The following is a 22,154-nucleotide window of genomic DNA, read 5'->3' on the forward strand; positions in this document are numbered from 1 at the left end:
GGTGGTGGTCCACATGGCAAAGGCAAAGCACCGATTTCATGACTTGCAGAAGTGATGCATCGGTGTTGATCCTCACAACGGCGACTATGCATCTGCAGTGGAAGAGATGTGGTGGTTCCAAACTCTATGTTGACCATGATGCATGGAGTCTGCAGTAACAGCACTGTAAACCTACTTTCAGTGGTCCAGGACTAGGTTGGCACCACTTGGCAGGGCACACTCACAGATGGCAGAGTCCCAAGGCTGAAGCAGATAGGTTGGAAGTTTCTTAAGTCCCTGGCCTTTGGAGTCACTCTGGGACCTAAATGATGTGGGTCCAGTCTTTCTTACCCAGGCGAGGAGAACAGCAGGTCAGCACAGCAAGAAAGCAGTTCTTCCAGAGAAGCAGTCCAGCAGAGTGGCAGTAATTCAGCAGCACAATAGTCCTTCTTCCTGGCACAGCATCCACAGGTCCAGAAGCATACTGAAGTGGTAGGGTCTGAGGTCTAATTCATATACTCAACAATGCTTTGGAAGTGTGGGAGACTTCAAAGAAATGTTTGAATTGCACAGAGGTCCTCCCTTCCTGCCCTGGTTTCAAACTCACTACAGAGGGTAGCCATCCCTTTGTGTGGGGACAGGACACAGCCTATTCAGGTGTGAGGCAGTGTGCAGCTTTGCCCTCCCATCAAGCCAGTTAATGGCCCACTGAGGCCCATCAAGTAACACCTAAGCTTCCATTGTGTGTGGCTGTCTAGAGGGAATACACAAAGACCAGCTGTCACCCAACCCAGACGTGCAATCAGACTGGCTGCAGACACACAGGGCTAAGAGCAGGAACATGCCAACTTTCTAAAAGTGCCATTTTTAAAATTGTAGTGATAAAATTGACTTTGCCATTAGGGGTGACATATCTAATAAGAAGGGTAGTTTGCAATGGTAGGCATGCACCATGTTTTAAGTGGGTGGCACATTAAGTGCTGCACGCCTACTGGTAGCATTTAATTTACAGGCCCTGGGCATATGGTAAACCACTGTACAAGGGATTTACAAGTAAATGAAATATGCCAATTAGGTATAAACCATTTCAGCCATGTTTTAGGGAGAGATTACAAGCACTTCAGCATTGGTTAGCAGTGGTAAAGTACACAGAGTCCTAAGGTGAACAAAAACTAATTCAGCAAAACGTAGAGGGGAAAAAACAAAAGGTTTTGAGGTGACCCTGCAGAAAGGGCCATTTCCAACATCCTTTGAAACCTGATGCTACAAACGTGTTTCATTGAAAACATTTGGGCCTGATTTTGAGTACCGTGCATGATCCACATTCCATCATGGTGGTGGAGGTTATTTCCTCCACCACCATGGCCAAAGTATGGTCGTCTGTATTTTGAGATGACTGTCAGTCCTTTGGATATCTCTATATCTTTAAAAGAGTAGCCACCACTGTGGTTTATATGAAGGCACTGCAAATTTGATGAGTGGCCACCATATTTTAGGTGGTCACTTAGCACATTGTTTCGATTTTTATAAAACAAACTCCCAAAGCTGGAGTGTGTTTCAGAAAAACAAAAAAACTAATGACACTGAAAGCCAGGGATGTTTCTCCCAACATGTGAGGGTCATTTTTGATTTTTTTCAGTTCATGGCTGTCAGGGCTTCCCCGGTGGCTACGAACTGGAACATAAGGTATCAGTCTGATCTAAATAGAGTGGATAGTCTGATGCTCCTATACCAATGGCCCCAACAGTGAAATGTTTCCGTCAGCAGAGCCAGTGGGGCACTTCCATCAGAAAAAGGATAGTCCACCTGACTCAAAATAGAGCAGGCGGGCCATCATATTAGCAAACAGGGTTCTCTATCACGTTTGTGGCAGAGTACCCTAGGAGCCAAACTCAAATTGATGTTCTCAATATATTTGAGATTGTATGGTGTATATTTTTCAAGATACATAAATTAATGAAATAAATTCACGAAATACACACTCTGGAGTTAGTCTCCTATTTCTTGCTCAGAACAACTATTTAACAATCCAATTTTTAATCACTTATTGAGCTTCAGGGAAAATATGGTATTCCAAAAGCTGGTTTTTATAAAAACTTACAAATTGGGGATTATGTATTTAAAATGGGAGTAAGAATTATGAATTAAAATCAGAGTAGAAGAAACTTGTGTGGTAGTTGAGTGGGCATCCGTTAGCATAACAAAGGAGATTAGGGCACCCTTTTCGCCATGTACCTCACAAGAGAGGGCTTGTGTCAATGGTGCTGCAAAATCAAGAAGTGACCATTATAGTGTGCAAGTGCCGTCAAATATGGTTTTACCCATTGTTCTGGACATCAAGCTGAATGCGATGTCAAACTACGATTTAGAGGAAGGGGAGGTTGCACCACAAAGGCACTGGTGCTGTCTATCCCTAAAGGAATTACATCAGCAGGAGGCAACATTTATCCAGTTTTAGGTATTGTAAATGTTATGTAAGTGTTGGATGTTTGGATATGGTAAGCTTGCGAATTTGAAACACATTTATTCAGGACTGGTGCAGTCACAGAAGGTGTAAGGTTGGGTTTCACAGAATAGTGTGTAATGAGCTTGGGGAGATGGAGGTTTAAGTGTTGTGACAGATATGTATGGCTGGACAAAGTTTAATGTTGGGGTAATTTTGTTTTTAGTTTTTTTTATTTAAACATTATTGTTCTTGTTCCTGGAGGATGTGTTATAGGTCAGCAGGTCCTCTTATTACTGTGGGACCATGGTGTACTCATTTGCACAGTGGGCCACCAAGCAAATAGAGCAGTGGCCTCTTGACAGACATCAGGGTTTGGATGGTGCCCGCATTATGGATTGTTAGTGAGGAAAAAGTGGTATATAGTAGATACAGATGTTGCCGTGCTGCAGAGACCTGTTTGGCCTGCAACAAGGAAAGAATGACTTGGTCCAGCTACTTGTTAAAGGGCTGCTGAAAGACAAGATAAAGGACCTTAGACACCTTAAAGAACCGTGGTCAGAATCCCAAACAGCTGAAATCTAAGATCAATAAAACAAATATGTAGTAAGATTCAAAGGGAAATTTCATACAAAGCTGTGGGAGTCCATATGCAATTGCTTCTGAACACACCGAAAGACAAATTACAAGGGTTGTTATGGGTTTCATTTCATCTTGCTCAAAATACACAACCAATCAGGTCATGCCCTGGTGTGCCATATTATTTAATATAATTCTTCCCATTATTTATTGACTAGCAACGTTTGACTACATACGGATATATGTTTATGCAATTGCAATTGCAGGACTGGTGAAGTGACATTATGTAACATACACACAATTTCTTCATTCCTCACAGCCTTGCATCCACTTCAAGTGCAGCTCATGCCAGCTGGCCTCGGGGCATTCTGCAAGCTCATGTTAAGGGGCACAACATTTAATTTTAAACAAAACAGATTCCACATCTCCTCCTCTGACATTAAAATGTGTCACATTGTAAAGGGTTATGTGAATCATACCCTTTAATTTTTCCTCAATGAAGGGACCCATAATTTCCTTTCAGGGTGTCTGATAAATAGTATTCATTTCAACAGTTTGACTAACTGGTTACTAAGGCCTACTTTCTTTTGCCACAGTATGGGGAGTACATCAGGGAACAACAGTAATTATTATACACAAGAGTACTAAGATACGTTACATTTTCAGAATAGCCTCTAATATCCATGCTTCCCGCTCACTTTGGCTATTTTGAGGATCTGATCTATCGCCCTATCAACATTTTTGCTGTTATCTGAAATATACACTGTTGCTTTAATCTGTTGCTTAATGATGCAACATACATCTCCTTTCTTAGCTAAAAGTATGTCCAAAGCCATCAATTTCTATATGGTCATATTTCTCTTAGCTCCCATTTCATCTGTCAGATTTCCTAGGGTGGAAGCACTACTTCTGACAGCTTCTCTAAGAGCAGAGCCATTTGGATAATTTGGACACTTTTTCCACCGCATCCACCAGTGAAACTAATGCTGAAAAAATCCAGCACTTCCTTAACCCATTTAGCAACTTGTTTTTTCTCAATAAGGTGCAATTTGGCAACTTGGTAATATGATATATCCTCACAGAGTTTAAGCAAAGACAGGTGTGGGGAACAGAGAAAAAACCTAGCGCAGGTAAGAAGCAGCTGCAGTTAATATGGAAACGAGGGACTTCTAGGCAGAGCCGGGTACAGGAATGCTAAAGCGTATGGGCATTGTGCAAGACCACAAATGTTTTCATGCAAAAGTGGCCCATTTCTCTGTCTTGGGAAATACGTACTGAATAATGGAGTTGAGAATGTGGACTGCAAAAACATTAGTTGAGAGATTGTGGGGTTAATGAGCTTTCATGGGGAAGGGTGCAGGAAAACACCTTGTTAAGATTTTTCAGGCTGCATGGATTAAAGGCTGAGGGAAAGAATTCAGTTGAGGTCATTGCAGGGAGTGGATTCCTGTCCAGAGGTAAGTAAGCCTTAAGGACAATGGGGACTGAAAAGCAGAGGTGTGACAGGGTAACATGAGCGACTTCTGGACAGGATGGGAACAAATATGTTAAGGTTGGTGTGTGGGTTTGGGTTTTTGTGGAGGGAGTTATGGGAGGTTTAATGTTGAGACTGATAGGTATTCTTTTTTTAGTGAGACAAAGGCTAGTTATTAAAAGCAAATGCTTAGGGACATGTTTTGAGTGGCGGATATGTTATTTTAAAACAGCCTTTTAAACTTTATTCATAGGTGAGTGTTTATGTGTCAAGTCTGTAGCTGCAAATGGAGAGATGCCCTAGTCAGATCTGTCTTCAAAAAGAAGTAAAATGCTAATAAATCCAGGCTTTTCTTCGAGCAAGTTGCGAGGCACTGAACCAGTGTCTGTTTCTGGCTATTTTATTAGTAACCAGATTCAATTTATAACAGTAAATGTCCTGGCTCTTATGTCAACCTACACTGTTCTGCCACATTTACACAACTTTGAACATGAATAATTTAGGAAAAAATGCCACAAAATAGAACACAGAAAACAAAGGTTTCCTGTGAAAAATTTCTTGATGTCTCTTTTCTTAGACTCAATCCTGCATAATGCACTTATATTATTAATTAAAATAGATTTTGTTTAAAGACCCCCCCCCCCCAGGTTTTTGTGAACTGATGTCTTAGGTCAATACCCCTAGTTGGAGAGCCATTTCAGCATAGATTGCGTGTCCATATTTCCACTTGTGTTGCAGGACACTAAGGGGGTGATTCTGACCTCGGCGGTAAAATGCCCTTACCGCCGGTCATAAAACCGCCATAACACCGCCGCGGCCGCGGTCAACCGCCACGGTCATTCTGACCCACAACGGCCAAACCTCCAAAAATCCGTCCTCCACTGCAGCCCGCCACATCGGCGGGCAGCGATAAACTGGAGATGACCAAACCTCCACCGTCACGCCAACAGAAATACGCCCATGCCATTACGACCCACGAATCCACACGGCGGTCATTCAAACGCGGTATTCCATTGGCGCTACACACCGCCGCGGTCAGAATACACACACATCACCAAAACACAGCCACATTGGACAATTTGAAATACACACACCTGATACACATACACACACCACTCCCACACAATCAACCAACTATAAAACACACACCCACATCACCCACAAACCCCTGCGACCAGAATTACTGAGAGAAGGAGAGAGAGACACAGCAGACAATCCCTAGCAAGACACACTGAGGCACACTACACCATCACACACACCACATAGTAGCACAAAGGACCACACACCAACATACTCCTCATCACATACACCACCCCACACCTCACCCACACCACCCCATGGCACCCCAAAGGCACCCACGCTTTTCGGACCAAGAACTCCGGGTCATGGTGGAGGAAATCCTAAGAGTGGAACCCCAGCTCTTCGGCTCGCAGGTGCAGCACACCAGTATAGCCAGGAAGGCGGAGCTATGGCAGCGGATCGTGGACAGGGTCAACGCGGTGGGACAGCATCCCAGGAATAGGGAGGACATCCGCAAAAGATGGAACGACCTACGGGGGAAGGTCCGATCGATGGTCTCCAGGCACAACATCGCGGTCCAGAAGACTGGCGGCGGACCCCCACCCACCCCTCCCGAATTTACATCGTGGGAGCAAGAGGTCTTGAACATCCTGCATCCTCAGGGCCTCGCTGGAGTAGCCGGAGGAATGGACTCTGGTAAGTCCCATCTCAACTACTATATCCCCCCCACCCCACCAGCATGCCAACCCACACCCCCACCCTCACCCCCAACCCCCCAGCACATATCCTCCCTGACAATGTCTCACCAGCACAACCCACCCATCCCAACACCAACTCCTGCATGATAACACAAATCATGGGCACCCATCACCTATGCATGACCACTGCACCAACCCCTCCCCCCCACTAAATACCCTCACAACACCTCCCTCAAGGGAATGCCTGCACTGGGGAACAAGGGCACGCTATTGCACACACAGAAACAATAACCAAACTCTCTTACCCCATGCAGGACCCGAACGACAACACACCAGCCAGGAGGGTCCAGAACTGTCCATCCCACCACCGGAACAGGCCCACACTGAGGATAGCAGCTCTGTCGACAGTGAACCTGATGACCAGCCCGGACCATCGGGGACCTCTGGGCAGTCGGTTCCCCTCAGGCAGCTACAGGCCACACCAGACCCGACCCCCTCTGCCGACACCAGCACAGCTCCCACCCAGCGGGCCCATGCCTCTGTCTCTAGGACAGCTCAATCAGCGGTGTGTCTGCCACTACAGGGCACCCAGGCTAACCCAACACCCCAACAACAACAGGGACCTGGGGGCAGTGGGAGCGGGCACACCGGCCAGGGGACAGAGGCCGGGGGAAACCGGGCAGCTCGGAGGGCTGCTGTGCGACAGGGGGGGGAGGAGAGGCCCAGGGAACCCACTCTCCAAGAGGCCCTCACCACCATCATGGCAGCCTACCACCACTCCCAAGAAACGATGGCGACGGTACTGGCCAGGTTCACTGAGGTCCAGGCACAGCAGGAAGAACGCTACATGGGGTTCAGGGAGGAGCTGAGAATCATCGGGACCGCAATGGGGACCATCGTCCTGGCCCTCCACAGGATAGAGGACGCGTTGCGGGACCATGGTGCACCACACAGGGCCCCTGTCACTAGGCCGGACCAGGAACAGCCTACCACCTCCGCCGGCGCTAGTGGACAGGAGGTCCCAACACCTCGACAGCCCCCCAGAACCCCACCTCCTGCTGAAGAACAACCACCCCGTAAGAGGAGCCTGAGACCAAAGAAAAAGACAGAGTAGGATGTCAAGACCCCCGCCAGCAGGACATACCCCCTGAACTCTTCCCACTGTCCCACATTGCCACCCTGTCCAACCATGAACTGCCTATGCTCCATCCTTCCCCAGGCAAAAGAACAATGCACCTGTGAGACTGAGAACTGGACTCTGCCATGGATATTCCTCCACCCCCACCCATCACCCTTAGAATCACATGTACCGATATCTAGCACTGTAAATAAATCGCATTTTGCACAATAATCTGTTTGGAGTCATGCTGTCTTATTAACAAATGTATTACATATCACTGTTCAATTTCTGTTCTGTCAATTAGTCATGACAACATACCAATGTCAATACGCTGTATTTCATGGGCGAACCAAGCAGAAGTCAGGTACTGAGTCAGACAGCACTGAGAAGGGAAGGGAAAGGCAAAAATTACTGAAAAACATCTGTGGGGTACTACAGAAAGTACAGATGCAGGAGGCTAGAAGCAATTGGGAAATGGCGTGGGTGAATCTTACCTGGGTGTCACTGGAAATACTGTTGTATCACTCTATCCCTATTGTCTGTGTCGTCCTCTGAGTCTTCCTCCTCTTCACTCTCCACAGGCTCCACGGCTTCCACAACACTACCATCTGGACCATCCTCCTGCAGGAAAGGCACCTGGCGTCGCAAAGCCAGGTTGTGAAGCATACAGCAGGCCACGATGATATGGCACACCTTCTTTGGTGAGTACATTAGGGATCCACCAGTCATATGCAGGCACCTAAACCTGGCCTTCAGGAGTCCAAAGGTTCGCTCAATCACCCTCCTAGTACGCCCATGGGCCTCATTGTAGCGTTCCTCTGCCCTTGTCCGGGGATTCCTTACTGGGGTCAGTAGCCACGGCAGGTTGGGGTAACCAGAGTCACCTATTAGCCACACACGTTGTCTCTGTAGCTGCTCCATCACATAGGGGATGCTGCTATTTCGCATCACATACGCGTCATGCACTGACCCAGGGAACTTGGCATTTACATGGGAGATGTACTGGTCAGCCAAACAGACCACCTGGACATTCATCGAATGATAATTTTTTCTGTTTCGGAACACCTGCTCATCGTCTTTTGGGGGTACCAAAGCCACATGGGTCCCATCAATGGCACCAATGATGTTGGGGATGTGTCCAAGGGCATAGAAATCACCCTTCACTGTAGGCAAGTCACCCTCCTCGGGGAAAATGATGTAGCTCCGCATGAGTTTCATCAGGGCAGACAACACTCTGCTCAAAATCTTAGAAAACATAGGCTGAGACATTCCAGATGACATGGCCACTGTGGTCTGGAATGACCCACTGGCCAAAAAATGGAGGACTGACAAAACCTGCACCAGAGGGGGAATCCCTGTGGGTTGGCGGATGGGGGACATCAGGGCTGGCTCCAGCTGGGCACACAGTTCATGGATAGTGGCACGGTCAAGTCTGTATCGAAGTATTATATGGCGTTCTTCCATTGTCGACAGGTCCACCAGCGGTCGGTACACACGAGGATTCCTCCTTCTCATCGCAAGTCCCAGCGGACGGTGCCTAGGAAGGACAACATGGAGCACAGAGTCAGCCAAAACACAGGTACGTACAGACAGCTTGCACAGTTAAAGAATGGCAATGGGTTGAAAGGCGTGTATGTGTGGCAATGCAAGGCCTAGGCCTGTGTGTCGCAGTCAAAATTAAGCCATGTGGGCCCTTGAAATGGCGGCTGCCTGACCTGTGAAGTGGGACAATGGGATGTGAGGTCAATGCGCTGGCGGGGCACACCGTGGTGGTAGGCGGTCGCAGACCGCGGCGCAAAGCCGCATTGGTTAACATTGAAGCCTATGGGTTTCAGCAGCCAATAACGAAGTGCGCCGGCGGTCGCGGTACGCACGTCCGCGGGACGCACCGCCGCGGACGTGACCGCCATTTTCTATCTGCTTAATCACTCGAGACCTGATCATCCACAGGAGAGGACCTATACTGCAAGTGCTGCTGTGACCTCGGTCTGGAAGATACAATGGCTGCTGCGCCTGGGGAAAGGGCCCCTGCCTTCACGTCTGAAGAGTTGGAAAAGCTCGTGGATGGGGTCCTCCCCCAGTATGCGCTACTCTACGGTCCTCCAGACCAACAAGTGAGTACACCGGGTGCTAATGGAATGGGCTATGCCTGTGTGGATTGGGGTGGATGTAAGTTGGTGGGGTGGGGGGCGAATGAGGAGTGCAACGCCCGACAGATGAGAGCATGTGCCATATGGCAAAGTGGGTGGGGGGGGGCCAATTACATCTAACATGCAGGTCATTGATGAGTTCCTCCTTTCCACCCTGTACATGTCTAATAGGTCAGCGCCCATCAGAAGATCGACATTTGGCGTGCCATCGCCAAGGAAGTCCGGACCTTGGGGGTCCACAACAGACGGGGCACCCACTGCCGCAAGAGGTGGGAGGACATCCGCCGCGGGACAAGGAAGACCGCAGAAACACTGCTGGGGATGGCCTCCCAACCTAGGAGGGGTGCCAGTCGCACCATGACCCCCCTGATGTCCCGGATCCTGGCGGTGGCCTACCCTGAATTGGATGAGCGCTTTAAGACATCACAGCAGACACAAGGGGGTGAGTATCAGCACATTCTCCTATCTTTCTGCGCAGTGGAGGCGTCTGGGTGGGGGAGGAGGGCTGTGGGTGACATTAGGCCAGGGCGCTTTCTGTAGTGTAGTCCTCTCTCTTAGGCATGGCCCTGTGCCCCCGGCCCCCACCTCTGTAGGGTGACAAGTACAGCCATTGAAGGTCCAGCATCTCCCATGTGCGCGTTTGACGTCTCTTGGCCTGTTGTCCTAGTCAGTAGTACTGAGTAGTGTACCCCGAATGCGCGGCTTAGTGCATTAGGCACCTGTGTCTGTCCTCTCCGCCAACGGTGTTGACATTGCATGCACTCAACCTGGTCTTCTTTTTTCTCCCCCCACCCTTTCTCTTCATCTTCTTGTGCATGTGTGCATTAGCATCATCAGGCGGAGGAGATATGGCATCGGAGCACGAGGGAGCTGCAGGACACAAGGCCCCGGTGGGCCCAGGAACAGACACCGAGGGCACCAGTGATCCGGAGGGCGAGGGGAGCACCACGACGGGGACCGCTGGTGAGAGCAGCGAAAGCGACACGTCCTCGGATGGGAGCTCCCTAGGGGTGGCGGCAACATCCGTGCCCCCCGCCTCTACAGGTACAGCCGCCACCCAGCGCACCAGCCCCGCCCTCCCAGCAGCCCCTCAGCCTTCGCTCCGTGCCGGTTCGCCCAGGAAGGCGCGCGTCTCCTTCGCCCCAGGCACCTCAGCCCCTGCCCCTGTTGCCCCTGCTGCCCTCAGTGCGGAGCTCATTGACCTGGTAAGGACGCTCATTGTTGGGCAGACGACCCTTTTGAATGCCATCCAGGGTGTGCAAAGGGAGGTGCAACAGAGCAATGCGTACCTGGAGGGCATTGATTCGGGTCAGGCTGCCCATCAACGAGCGTTCACTGCTCTGGCCTCAGCACTGACGGCAGCCATTGTCCCTGTTTCCAGCCTCCCTCTTCTGACTGCCTCCAGCCTGTCTCTGTCTCCTGTTCCTCAGCCTATCCCATCCACACCATCAGACCAGCCTGCACACACCTCAACACCCAAGAGCAGCTCATCCAAACACAAGCACCACAGATCCCGCAAACACTCACCCGAGCAACACCCAGATGCAGACATGCCAACAGCCACTGCCACCCCTGTGTCCCCCTCCTCCTCGTCTCCCTCCTCCCTCCCTGTGACGTCTAGACTCACACCTGCATGCACCCCAACATCAGCCAGTGCTTCCATCACCACCTCACCCTCCAGTACAGTCCACACTCGTGCAGTCACCACCCCCACTGCCATGTACACGTCCCCTGTGTCCTCTCCCACTGTGTCTGTCACCCCCTCTTCCAAGACACACAAACGCAGGCAGCCACCCACCCAACAGCCATCCACCTCACGACAGCCTACAGCACCAGCACCTTCACCCAATGACAGCACACCTGACTCTCCTACAACCACCTCCTCTACCTCCACTTCCATCTCCACTCCTCCTACCCTTTACCTTGGCCCTAAAAAACTTTTCCTGGCTAACCTTAACCTCTTTCCCCCCGATGACCTCCCCCATCCATCTTCAAGGAGTCCCAAGAGCACCGCAGCCACCACCAGCCCAGCTTCGGGTGTCACTGTTGTGCCTGGGTTCTGGAGCCCACCCTTTGCCAGCAGTGACACATCGAGCTGCAGCAAGGACACGTCCAGCCCCCCCCCACGGCAAGAGGACCCGCCAAACCAAGGACCGCCGTGCGAGGACCGACAGGGCTGCCACCAAGGAGCAATGTGCGGCCACTTCACCACCCACACCATCTGGGGGAGGCAAGGGCCCGAGAGCCCCATCAAAGGAGCGGAAGGGCAACAGGAGCGCGGAGAAGGTGGACACCACATGCCACATCCCAGCTGGGAAGGAGGACACTAAGGAGGCCAGGAGTCCGTCCCCGAAAGGTCCAGAAACGTCACGGTCCGAGGGCGACTGAGCAGGGAGTCCAGGCCAGGTCTGGCTCCCTTGACCTGCTGGATGAGCACCGCTGAACAGGGCCCGCGGTGGAGAAGAGCACCGCTGAACAGGGCCCGCCGTGGAGATAGGCACCGCTGAACAGGGCCCGCGGTGGAGAAGAGCACCGCTGAACAGGGCCCGCGGTGCAGAAGAGCACCGCTGAACAGGGCCCGCGGTGCAGAAGAGCACCGCTGAACAGGGCCAGCGGTGGAGAAGAGCACCGCTGAACAGGGCCCGCGGTGCAGAAGAGCACCGCTGAACAGGGCCCGCCGTGGAGATAGGCACCGCTGAACAGGGCCCCGCCGTGGAGATAGGCACCGCTGAACAGGGCCCGCGGTGGAGAAGAGCACCGCTGAACAGGGCCCGCGGTGCAGAAGAGCACCGCTGAACAGGGCCCGCGGTGCAGAAGAGCACCGCTGAACAGGGCCCCGCCGTCTCAAGCACCGCTCCGCTGGGCCCTTCTTCTCAAGCACAGCTCCGCTGGGCCCTTCCTCTCAAGCACCGCTCCGCTGGGCCCTTCCTCTCAAGCACCGCTCCGCTGGGCCCCGCCGTCTCAAGCACCGCTCCGCTGGGCCCTTCTTCTCAAGCACCGCTCCGCTGGGCCCTTCTTCTCAAGCACCGCTCCGCTGGGCCCTTCCTCTCAAGCACCGCTCCGCTGGGCCCCGCCGTCTCAAGCACCGCTCCGCTGGGCCCTTCTTCTCAAGCACCGCTCCGCTGGGCCCTTCTTCTCAAGCACCGCTCCGCTGGGCCCTTCTTCTCAAGCACCGCTCCGCTGGGCCCTTCCTCTCAAGCACCGCTCCGCTGGGCCCCGCCGTCTCAAGCACCGCTCCGCTGGGCCCTTCTTCTCAAGCACCGCTCCGCTGGGCCCTTCTTCTCAAGCACCGCTCCGCTGGGCCCTTCCTCTCAAGCACCGCTCCGCTGGGCCCCGCCGTCTCAAGCACCGCTCCGCTGGGCCCTTCTTCTCAAGCACTGCTCCGCTGGGCCCTTCCTCTCAAGCACCGCTCCGCTGGGCCCCGCCGTCTCAAGCACCGCTTCGCTGGGCCCCGCCGTCTCAAGCACCGCTCCGCTGGGCCCCGCCGTCTCAAGCACCGCTCCGCTGGGCCCTTCTTCTCAAGCACCGCTCCGCTGGGCCCTTCCTCTCAAGCACCGCTCCGCTGGGCCCTTCTTCTCAGGCACCGCTCCGCTGGGCCCTTCCTCTCAAGCACCGCTCCGCTGGGCCACGCCGTCTCAAGCACCGCTCCGCTGTGCCCCGCCGTCTCAAGCACCGCTCCGCTGGGCCCCGCCGTCTCAAGCACCGCTCCGCTGGGCCCTTCCTCTAAAGCACCGCTCCGCTGGGCCCTTCTTCTCAGGCACCGCTCCGCTGGGCCCTTCCTCTCAAGCACCGCTCCGCTGGGCCCCGCCGTCTCAAGCACCGCTCCGCTGGGCCCCGCCGTCTCAAGCACCGCTCCGCTGGGCCCCGCCGTCTCAAGCACCGCTCCGCTGGGCCCTTCCTCTCAAGCACCGCTCCGCTGGGCCCTTCTTCTCAGGCACCGCTCCGCTGGGCCCTTCCTCTCAAGCACCGCTCCGCTGGGCCCCGCCGTCTCAAGCACCGCTCCGCTGGGCCCCGCCGTCTCAAGCACCGCTCCGCTGGGCCCTGCCGTCTCAAGCACCGCTCCGCTGGGCCCTTCCTCTCAAGCACCGCTCCGCTGGGCCCTTCTTCTCAAGCACCGCTCCGCTGGGCCCTTCCTCTCAAGCACCGCTCCGCTGGGCCCTTCTTCTCAGGCACCGCTCCGCTGGGCCCTTCCTCTCAAGCACCGCTCCGCTGGGCACCGCCGTTGCAAGCACCGTTTATGGTTCACTGTGCCCACCATGCCTCCTCCTTGACCAGTGGAGACTGTCATCCACCTGATGGACTGTGGCTTTGCACTCCCCAGGATGGCCCAGTGGGCAGCCCACCCACTGTAGAGACATTGAGAGACTGTGGCTTTGCACTCCCCAGGATGGCCCAGTGGGCAGCCCACCCACTGTAGAGACATTGGGAGACTGTGGCTTTGCACTCCCCAGGATGGCCCAGTGGGCAGCCCACCCACTGTAGAGACATTGAGAGACTGTGGCTTTGCACTCCCCAGGATGGTCCAGTGGGCGATCCACCCACTGCAGAGCCTTGAGAGACTGTGGCTTTGCACTCCCCAGGATGGTCCAGTGGGCATGGTGGCTCCTCGTGGATCTGGCGTCGTGGACTCATGTGGCTGTGGTGCCCCCCCCTTCCCTTCCCCCTGAGGTGCCTGTAGTTTTTACATCTGATGCCCCTGCAGTGTTCTCTCCAAAGGACTCAGGTCTCCTGTGTGGGCTTTGCCCTTGTTTCGCAAGACTTTGGCCCACGGACATGCTGAAATCGTAGGTTGTGCAGGACTTGGTACTTCAGTTATACACTGATGTGTGTGTAATTAGTTTTGTTGTGGATATCTTTCATGGTTGTACGCTAATTTTCTGGAGCTTTTTGGTACATAAATATTTATTCCAAATATGATTATGTCCTAGCATTTTTCAGGGGTGTTTGGGTGGTGTCACTGTGACTTGGTGCGCTGCATTGGTGAGTACGTAGTTGGGGGGTGGGGGGGGTCGCATATGTGTGTGGCCGTAACCTTTCGTCCTCCCCCTCCCGTGTGTCGTAGGTGCAGTACTCACCGTTGTCGTCTGCGCCGGACTTCGTACTCGTGGTAGATGAGAAGGTAGACGAGAGCAGGTAGGATGTTTAATTCGGGTTCCATGCTGTCCTCCTTCCTCCTGGAGTGCGTAGTGGTGAGCGTTTTCCCGTCCGTAGTCTGTTTCCGCCGTGTTTTTATCGGCGGTGCTCCCGCCCCGGAAAAGGTGGCGGATTGGTGAGTTGGAATAGTGTGGGCGGTACATTGTCTGCCGCCTGTCTGTTGGCGGTGACCGCCGCGCTGTTTGTTTGTACCGCCGTGGCGGTCGGAGTGTTAAGGTGGCTGTCTGTGTTGGCGGTTCCCGCCAGGGTCAGAATCCCATATTTTTACCGCCAGCCTGTTGGCGGGTTGGCCGCCGCTTTAACACCGACCGCCAGGGTTAGAATCACCCCCTAAATCCCATCTCCTAGGGAATGACACTCTTGGCATCATCACTGTCTCATGCAGTGTTAGAATATTTTTTATTATTTTACAGACAATATGCTCATATCTTGCTCCTATGGCGACTGCCTACTTATGACAAACTGCCATTTTCAAGAGCTGAGATATAGCATAGCATCAGGTCTTGAAACACCACTGAAAGAGTATTTAAAATGATGAAAAAGAGTTTCTTTTGCCCACATTATTTCAGGATGCCATGCTGTAAAATCAAAACAGTATCCCATATAGCTGAAACATGTTGTATGGCATGGATGGCAATTACAACAATGCATCCTAATGCTAACTGTGAAAATAAAGAAGTGGCTACGACATGTGCAACAGCAGGAGGATGGCAAAGGAACGGCCTCAATAAATGATGCTCAATACATCTTTAGTGTGTGAGACACCCAATGCCACCAATCCATGTCCTCGTAATCCTACACTTTACCTAGACAAAGCAGCCCCACCACAATCCAATTCCATCCTTAACCCTGAAGATGCTCAATATAATCTCCACTACAATCCTTCTTTCTTCTTAAACACAACATATCACAAAGCGTGTTACAATCCTATCCTCTCCAACACTCTTACACACCACATCATACTACACAAAGCTATATCCAATATAAACCCTTTATATCTCACTTCCATCAAAATACCAAAATACCCCCAATCTCAACACACTCCAATCATCAACACAAATCTCCACTCCTAATTCTCCAACACAACCCATCACTATCAGAAACAAACCCATTTTACCTCCTTCCTAATTCCAGCACAAAGCACAACAAACCTATTTCCTTTCTAACCCGAACACACTCCTTATTTCTGGATAAACGTTATTTATTTTTTAGGTGTTTGGTCTCCCATTCTCTGTACTAGCCAGGTCTATAAAGCAGATGAACATCCCCTCACTCTGGAAAAGCTATGCTGATGGTACTGTTAAAGTAGATGAGCTGTATAATGCACTAAAAAGTGCCTTCTGGGACATGGTAATCATTTGGTTTCAGAAAGCCAGGCAGCGATGTCCATCTGTGTTGGCTGTTATCTGATTGTTAGAATAAAAGCTGTGGAATTGTTCATAGTTTGTGACCTCATCTAGGTTGCTGACAGGAGTATCCTTGCCATCGTGGCACCTGACCCTGCCTCAGACTGTCCACTTTCACTTATGTAGCAGGCATGGCTCCTCCGTTAGGGCGGAGGAGAGTTGCCATCCGCTAGCAGCAGCCGCTGCAAATCACCTTTAACAAACGAAGCGAAAATAAACCATGTTTATTATAGTTTTGTTTGTTAAAGGGGTGGGGCATTGGGGATGACGACGATGAGGGGAGTGCACTGTGCACTCCCCTCAGTGCGCATGTTAGTTTGGCTGGCCATCTTGGGCCAGCCACACATACATGCACAGCAGGCTCTCCTACACAGTTGCCGGGCTGGAGAGAGCAGGCACAGGCTCCCAGTCTTCCTGGGAGCGCCCTGGCTGGGCACTCCCAGCCAATCCTAATGCTGCTTTGAGCAGCGTCAGGATTGGCTGCAGGGCGGGCTGGAAGCCTGTGTCTGCAGTGCAGCAGAGGAGCAGCACAGCAGCGGCGGAGAAGCTGTTAATTTTTGTTTTTTTAAATTAATTTGCTCCCACGTCCCCCCACACTACCCACATCAGCCTTCCCCAACAAAGCCCTGCGAGCCACTTCTGCTATTTTGTCCACGACCATGGCTATAAAAAGTAGAGCCTGCAACTGTTTGTGCTCATTCACTGTTTGGGTGGTGCAGATGAATGTTCTGTTCTTTCACTTATGTTTGCTTCGGACATCGAGGTGGCAGAGTTGTTTTGATAGGGCTGTGTGCTGTACTGTACAGCAGATAGCAGGGGACTGTATTTGGGATCAAGCAGCAAATAAGAACTGTTCCACTCCAAATTTTAGTGGTAATTTTCTCTGTTTGCTGCACACATGGTAAAACTGCATGTGATTATAGGGGCTTCTTCCAGCAGCATAGGCAGGACCTGCATAGAAGTGGTAACTTCTTGCATTCTGTACTGTATAACTAACTTTAGATGGCCCAAGTTACCTGCCATTGTTAGAAGCAATTGCAGCTAAATTACCCCCAAGCACAAGTTATGGAAGTGAAGCGCTACGAGGGAGAGGCGCAATAATATCAAATGGGATACTCACAAAAATCTTTAGGTCACTTTTTCGTCTTCCCCAATACACCTCCCACTCCCAGATAGGGCTTGAGTTTGGACACAAATTATTGCGTGAAAAGGGAGGTAAATTAAAGTATGGCAATGGTTACAGTCAACTACTGGAAACCAACTTTGCCAATTACTTTAGAAGGAAATTTACATAGGCACTAATGCACCTTCTAGGCAGTATTTAGGCCAAGCACTGGACAAGTTGGGTGAATGACCCATTTGGGAAAGCAATGTTTCCTTTGGTGCTTTTAAGAAAGAGATCAACCGCATAATGAAAAAAATCTCTGTGGCAACAGATAAAGAAGCTTTTTCAGTTAGATCCCACCCATAGATGATTATAACTAGTGCAAAAATCTCAAACATCAGCCCTTTCTTGAGAGTGGGTGGTCAAGGAAGGAAATGGACCTTTTTATTAGGTACCATTTTCACCTCCTCCCTGGTCATACCCATGGTGTACCATGGTTACAGGACACAAAAGAGGATAAGTGTAGGTTGTGCAGATTTGCGGAGGAGGCCATTATCCATATAACCTGTCTTTGCCATTGCCTGCTGAATGACAGGAGAGGTCTGCTCAAGGTGCCGTTCAATGTTCAATCAGCGAGGACTCCGTAGCTGCAGACAAGCTGTGATTGCATGTTTTAAAATAACGGACTGCACTCTGACTTGTAAATTTACTAATTTTTTAAAGAAGGTGGAAAGAAAGCTCGATATCAGTGAGACTGAGTATTTTTATCTTTTTAAAAGGTTCCTTCATAGCTTGTAAGAGACGCTGCTATTAAAACCATCTTCTAATTTTATGGGGCCAATAATGAATGATCTGAGAAAGGATAAGATGCGGGGAATATGCTTGCTACGTGAAAAACAGACCATGAAAATGTTTTTTTTATTATTGTAAAGTAAATTTTATTCATGTTAGAGCACGTTATCATTTCAGTACTTTTCTATCTTTCAAATTAGTTTTATAAATGACACGAGTGAAGGATGGCAAGGTATCTAAGATATGCTTGCACGGAAATGTAATCTATTGTTGATTGATAAGGGTGCTCTTGCTTGCACGGAAACGTAATCTATTGTTGATTGATAAGGGTGCTTTAGGACTTCAGCACTTTTAACTTTTAGAACAAGGGGGTTTATAAAGGACATGAGTGAGGGATGACATTATGTCATAGGTATGCTTGTCTGGAAATGTGTTTTATTGCTGATGGATTTTTTCGATTGTATCATTAGTGTGAGGGCATTTTAATCTTTTTTTATCTATAAAAAGGCTTGCAAATTATATGACTGAAGGCCGATAAGATGCCATTGCAATGCTTGATTGGAAACGTTACATTTTATTGCTGATTGTGTCTTTTTAGTGATATTATAATAGGTGTAACGGTTTTCACTAAGAATGCACTTTTCGAAATAAATTGAAACTCAACTTCTCACATGCGATGATAGCATTTGCACTAAGTTGTAAATGCACTACATAGAACTTTAAATACTCATATAGAATGGTCCCAAGTGGTACACCCCAAACACATCACAGTTATTATTACTCTGAATTCAGAAATCACTATATCACAGGAGTCAACAACAAGTTTATTTCAGTAATATATAAACCAAAAAAAAAGAAAATTTACGGTTATACACAATCCGAAAAAATACCACAAAAAGACTGGACAACTTATATACGGATAGCCTGAATACTCAACATGACACATTTCATCTCAATCAATACAGGGAGTGCAGAATTATTAGGCAAATGAGTATTTTGACCACATCATCCTCTTTATGCATGTTGTCTTACTCCAAGCTGTATAGGCTCGAAAGCCTACTACCAATTAAGCATATTAGGTGATGTGCATCTCTGTAATGAGAAGGGGTGTGGTCTAATGACATCAACACCCTATATCAGGTGTGCATAATTATTAGGCAACTTCCTTTCCTTTGGCAAAATGGGTCAAAAGAAGGACTTGACAGGCTCAGAAAAGTAAAAAATAGTGAGATATCTTGCAGAGGGATGCAGCACTCTTAAAATTGCAAAGCTTCTGAAGCGTGATCATCAAACAATCAAGCGTTTCATTCAAAATAGTCAACAGGGTCGCAAGAAGCGTGTGGAAAAACCAAGGCGCAAAATAACTGCCCATGAACTGAGAAAAGTCAAGCGTGCAGCTGCCACGATGCCACTTGCCACCAGTTTGGCAATATTTCAGAGCTGCAACATCACTGGAGTGCCCAAAAGCACAAGGTGTGCAATACTCAGAGACATGGCCAAGGTAAGAAAGGCTGAAAGACGACCACCACTGAACAAGACACACAAGCTGAAACGTCAAGACTGGGCCAAGAAATATCTCAAGACTGATTTTTCTAAGGGTTTATGGACTGATGAAATGAGAGTGAGTCTTGATGGGCCAGATGGATGGGCCTGTGGCTGGATTGGTAAAGGGCAGAGAGCTCCAGTCCGACTCAGACGCTAGCAAGGTGGAGGTGGAGTACTGGTTTGGGCTGGTATCATCAAAGATGAGCTTGTGGGGCCTTTTCGGGTTGAGGATGGAGTCAAGCTCAACTCCCAGTCCTACTGCCAGTTCCTGGAAGACACCTTCTTCAAGCAGTGGTACAGGAAGAAGCCTGCATCCTTCAAGAAAAACATGATTTTCATGCAGGGCAATGCTCCATCACACGCGTCCAAGTACTCCACAGCGTGGCTGGCAAGAAAGGGTATAAAAGAAGGAAATCTAATGACATGGCCTCCTTGTTCACCTGATCTGAACCCCATTGAGAACCTGTGGTCCATCATCAAATGTGAGATTTACAAGGAGGGAAAACAGTACACCTCTCTGAACAGTGTCTGGGAGGCTGTGGTTGCTGCTGCACGCAATGTTGATGGTGAACAGATCAAAACACTGACAGAATCCATGGATGGCAGGCTTTTGAGTGTCCTTGCAAAGAAAGGTGGCTATATTGGTCACTGATTTGTTTTTGTTTTGTTTTTGAATGTCAGAAATGTATATTTGTGAATGTTGAGATGTTATATTGGTTTCACTGGTAATAATAAATAATTGAAATGGGTATATTTTTTTTTTTGTTAAGTTGCCTAATAATTATGCACAGTAATAGTCACCTGCACACACAGATATCCCCCTAACATAGCTAAAACTAAAAACAAACTAAAAACGACTTCCAAAAATATTCAGCTTTGATATTAATGAGTTATTTGGGTTCATTGAGAACATGGTTGTTGTTCAATAATAAAATTAATCCTCAAAAATACAACTTGCCTAATAATTCTGCACTCCCTGTATGTGTTTCCAAGAAAGTAGAGAAAAACCATATATAGCCATCGCTAGCATATTTGAAGAGACAAACTAGTTTGTCTCGTTCATGTTTCCCCTAATTTTAACAGTGAGTAGCAAAAAAACAGCCCATTTAATAACATAAAATGGACTATCCATAAGCCCTGGGTACACAGAGTACCATATACTAGGGCCTCACAAGTAAGTTAAACATGCCAATCTGGTATTAGCCAGTTGCACACATGTTTTATGGTTCGGAGGACATGGACTGGTGCTTGGTTACCAGAGCCTAAGTGCAACTGAGAAGATAAACAGCAGCATTAGTTCACAAATGGGGACGATCATGGAAAAAGAGGCCTTTCTTTACAGTGGCATTCATTTATTTTCATAATTCAAGCATCACAATTGTAGAGTACGTATTACAAACTCAATTTTTTCATGTTGCAAATTTCTTGCCACAGTTTTCATTGGGAACAGCGTGGTAATGAACAATACGACCAAATTTAATTTCCAATCCTATAAAAAGTTAACAACATGGATCGTTTTTCTTAGCATCTAGGTTTATACATTTCCCATCACATATTAAGCCAGATTGCCAAAACCCATTGTGCATATAAGTCTGACTTATACAAAAAATGGCTTGATTACATCTACAAGGTGTTCAAAGAAGGTGACCATGCAGTCTTAAATCCTTTACTCTTGCACAATATTATCCAAGTATGTATACCGGGAGAAAGGGAGGTTGGTTGGTTTGTCATACAGCCTCTCAATTCATAAAGCATACAACACAAGTATGACTCTTCCCAAAATTTGACTGCTCTCTAATCATGGGGTATTTTTTGTTAGAGGGCTGGGTTACTCAACCACTAAGGTGGCATGCTTCATCATTGGGACCTGCTCCTCGTCGAGTTGGGGGGTGCAATATCCAACAGGCATGATTACAGAGCTCTTTACCCCAAATTCAACAGGCTAGTCTGGCCTAATAAACTTTCCCCTTATGAGAAGTTTCCCTTTTAATACAGTGGGGTTGATAGTAAATAGACTGGGTCAAAAGCTATCAGTTTATGAAAATTATTTATGGTACTCCCTAATGTGGAGTCTTATTAGTCGATGGATTCCATGGTAATAATAGAAAGAATGTAGAGTTCGTTCCACAGCATAGTATCCCTGGATAGTTTGCAAACACTCATGAACTCAGAAAGTTGTGGGTATTCTAAAAGTCCTCTCAATCTGGAAAGGCTCAAAGGTAATCACTTTCTAGCATAAGAACAAGAAGAGACAAGCACCTCAGAATTCATGTGGGTATAGAGGGAGGAGTTTCCCTAGTGGAACAAATATTTTCCACAAAAAAGTGCATTATCGTATCAAAACATACAACTGCAAAAGAAGTAAAACAGCATTATGGAAAGGAAAGGCTTCTGCCAAACAACAAAAAATAATTCAGAACATTTCCCAATAGTACTGCAGGAAAGCTGTGACTGGGGTAGGATGCCAGGCATCTCCCGGAAGCAGTTCTGCCAAGTTCCCCACGTCCATGTGTGATGTTCTACTCCAGTCCAGGAATTCTCTTTGAATACTGGGAAATGTACCCTTGTTTACTACATTATATAATAGGACTGTAAGTCCCATAATTCAAAGAAAAAACCTTTACTGGAGCAGAACAGCACACATTGACCTGGGAAACGTAGCAGCAGTGAATCGCTGCCACTTGTAAAT

General features: G+C 49.1%; 1 protein-coding gene across 1 annotated transcript in view; it reads right to left on the reverse strand.

Moving 5' to 3' along the window:
• Positions 1-22,154, reverse strand: part of LOC138249540 (steryl-sulfatase-like) — a 711,979-nt gene that overhangs the window by 477,472 nt on the left and 212,353 nt on the right. The window lies entirely within an intron of this gene.

This window comes from Pleurodeles waltl, chromosome 8, assembly GCF_031143425.1.
Source record: "Pleurodeles waltl isolate 20211129_DDA chromosome 8, aPleWal1.hap1.20221129, whole genome shotgun sequence".
Classification (NCBI taxonomy): Eukaryota; Metazoa; Chordata; class Amphibia; order Caudata; family Salamandridae; genus Pleurodeles; species Pleurodeles waltl.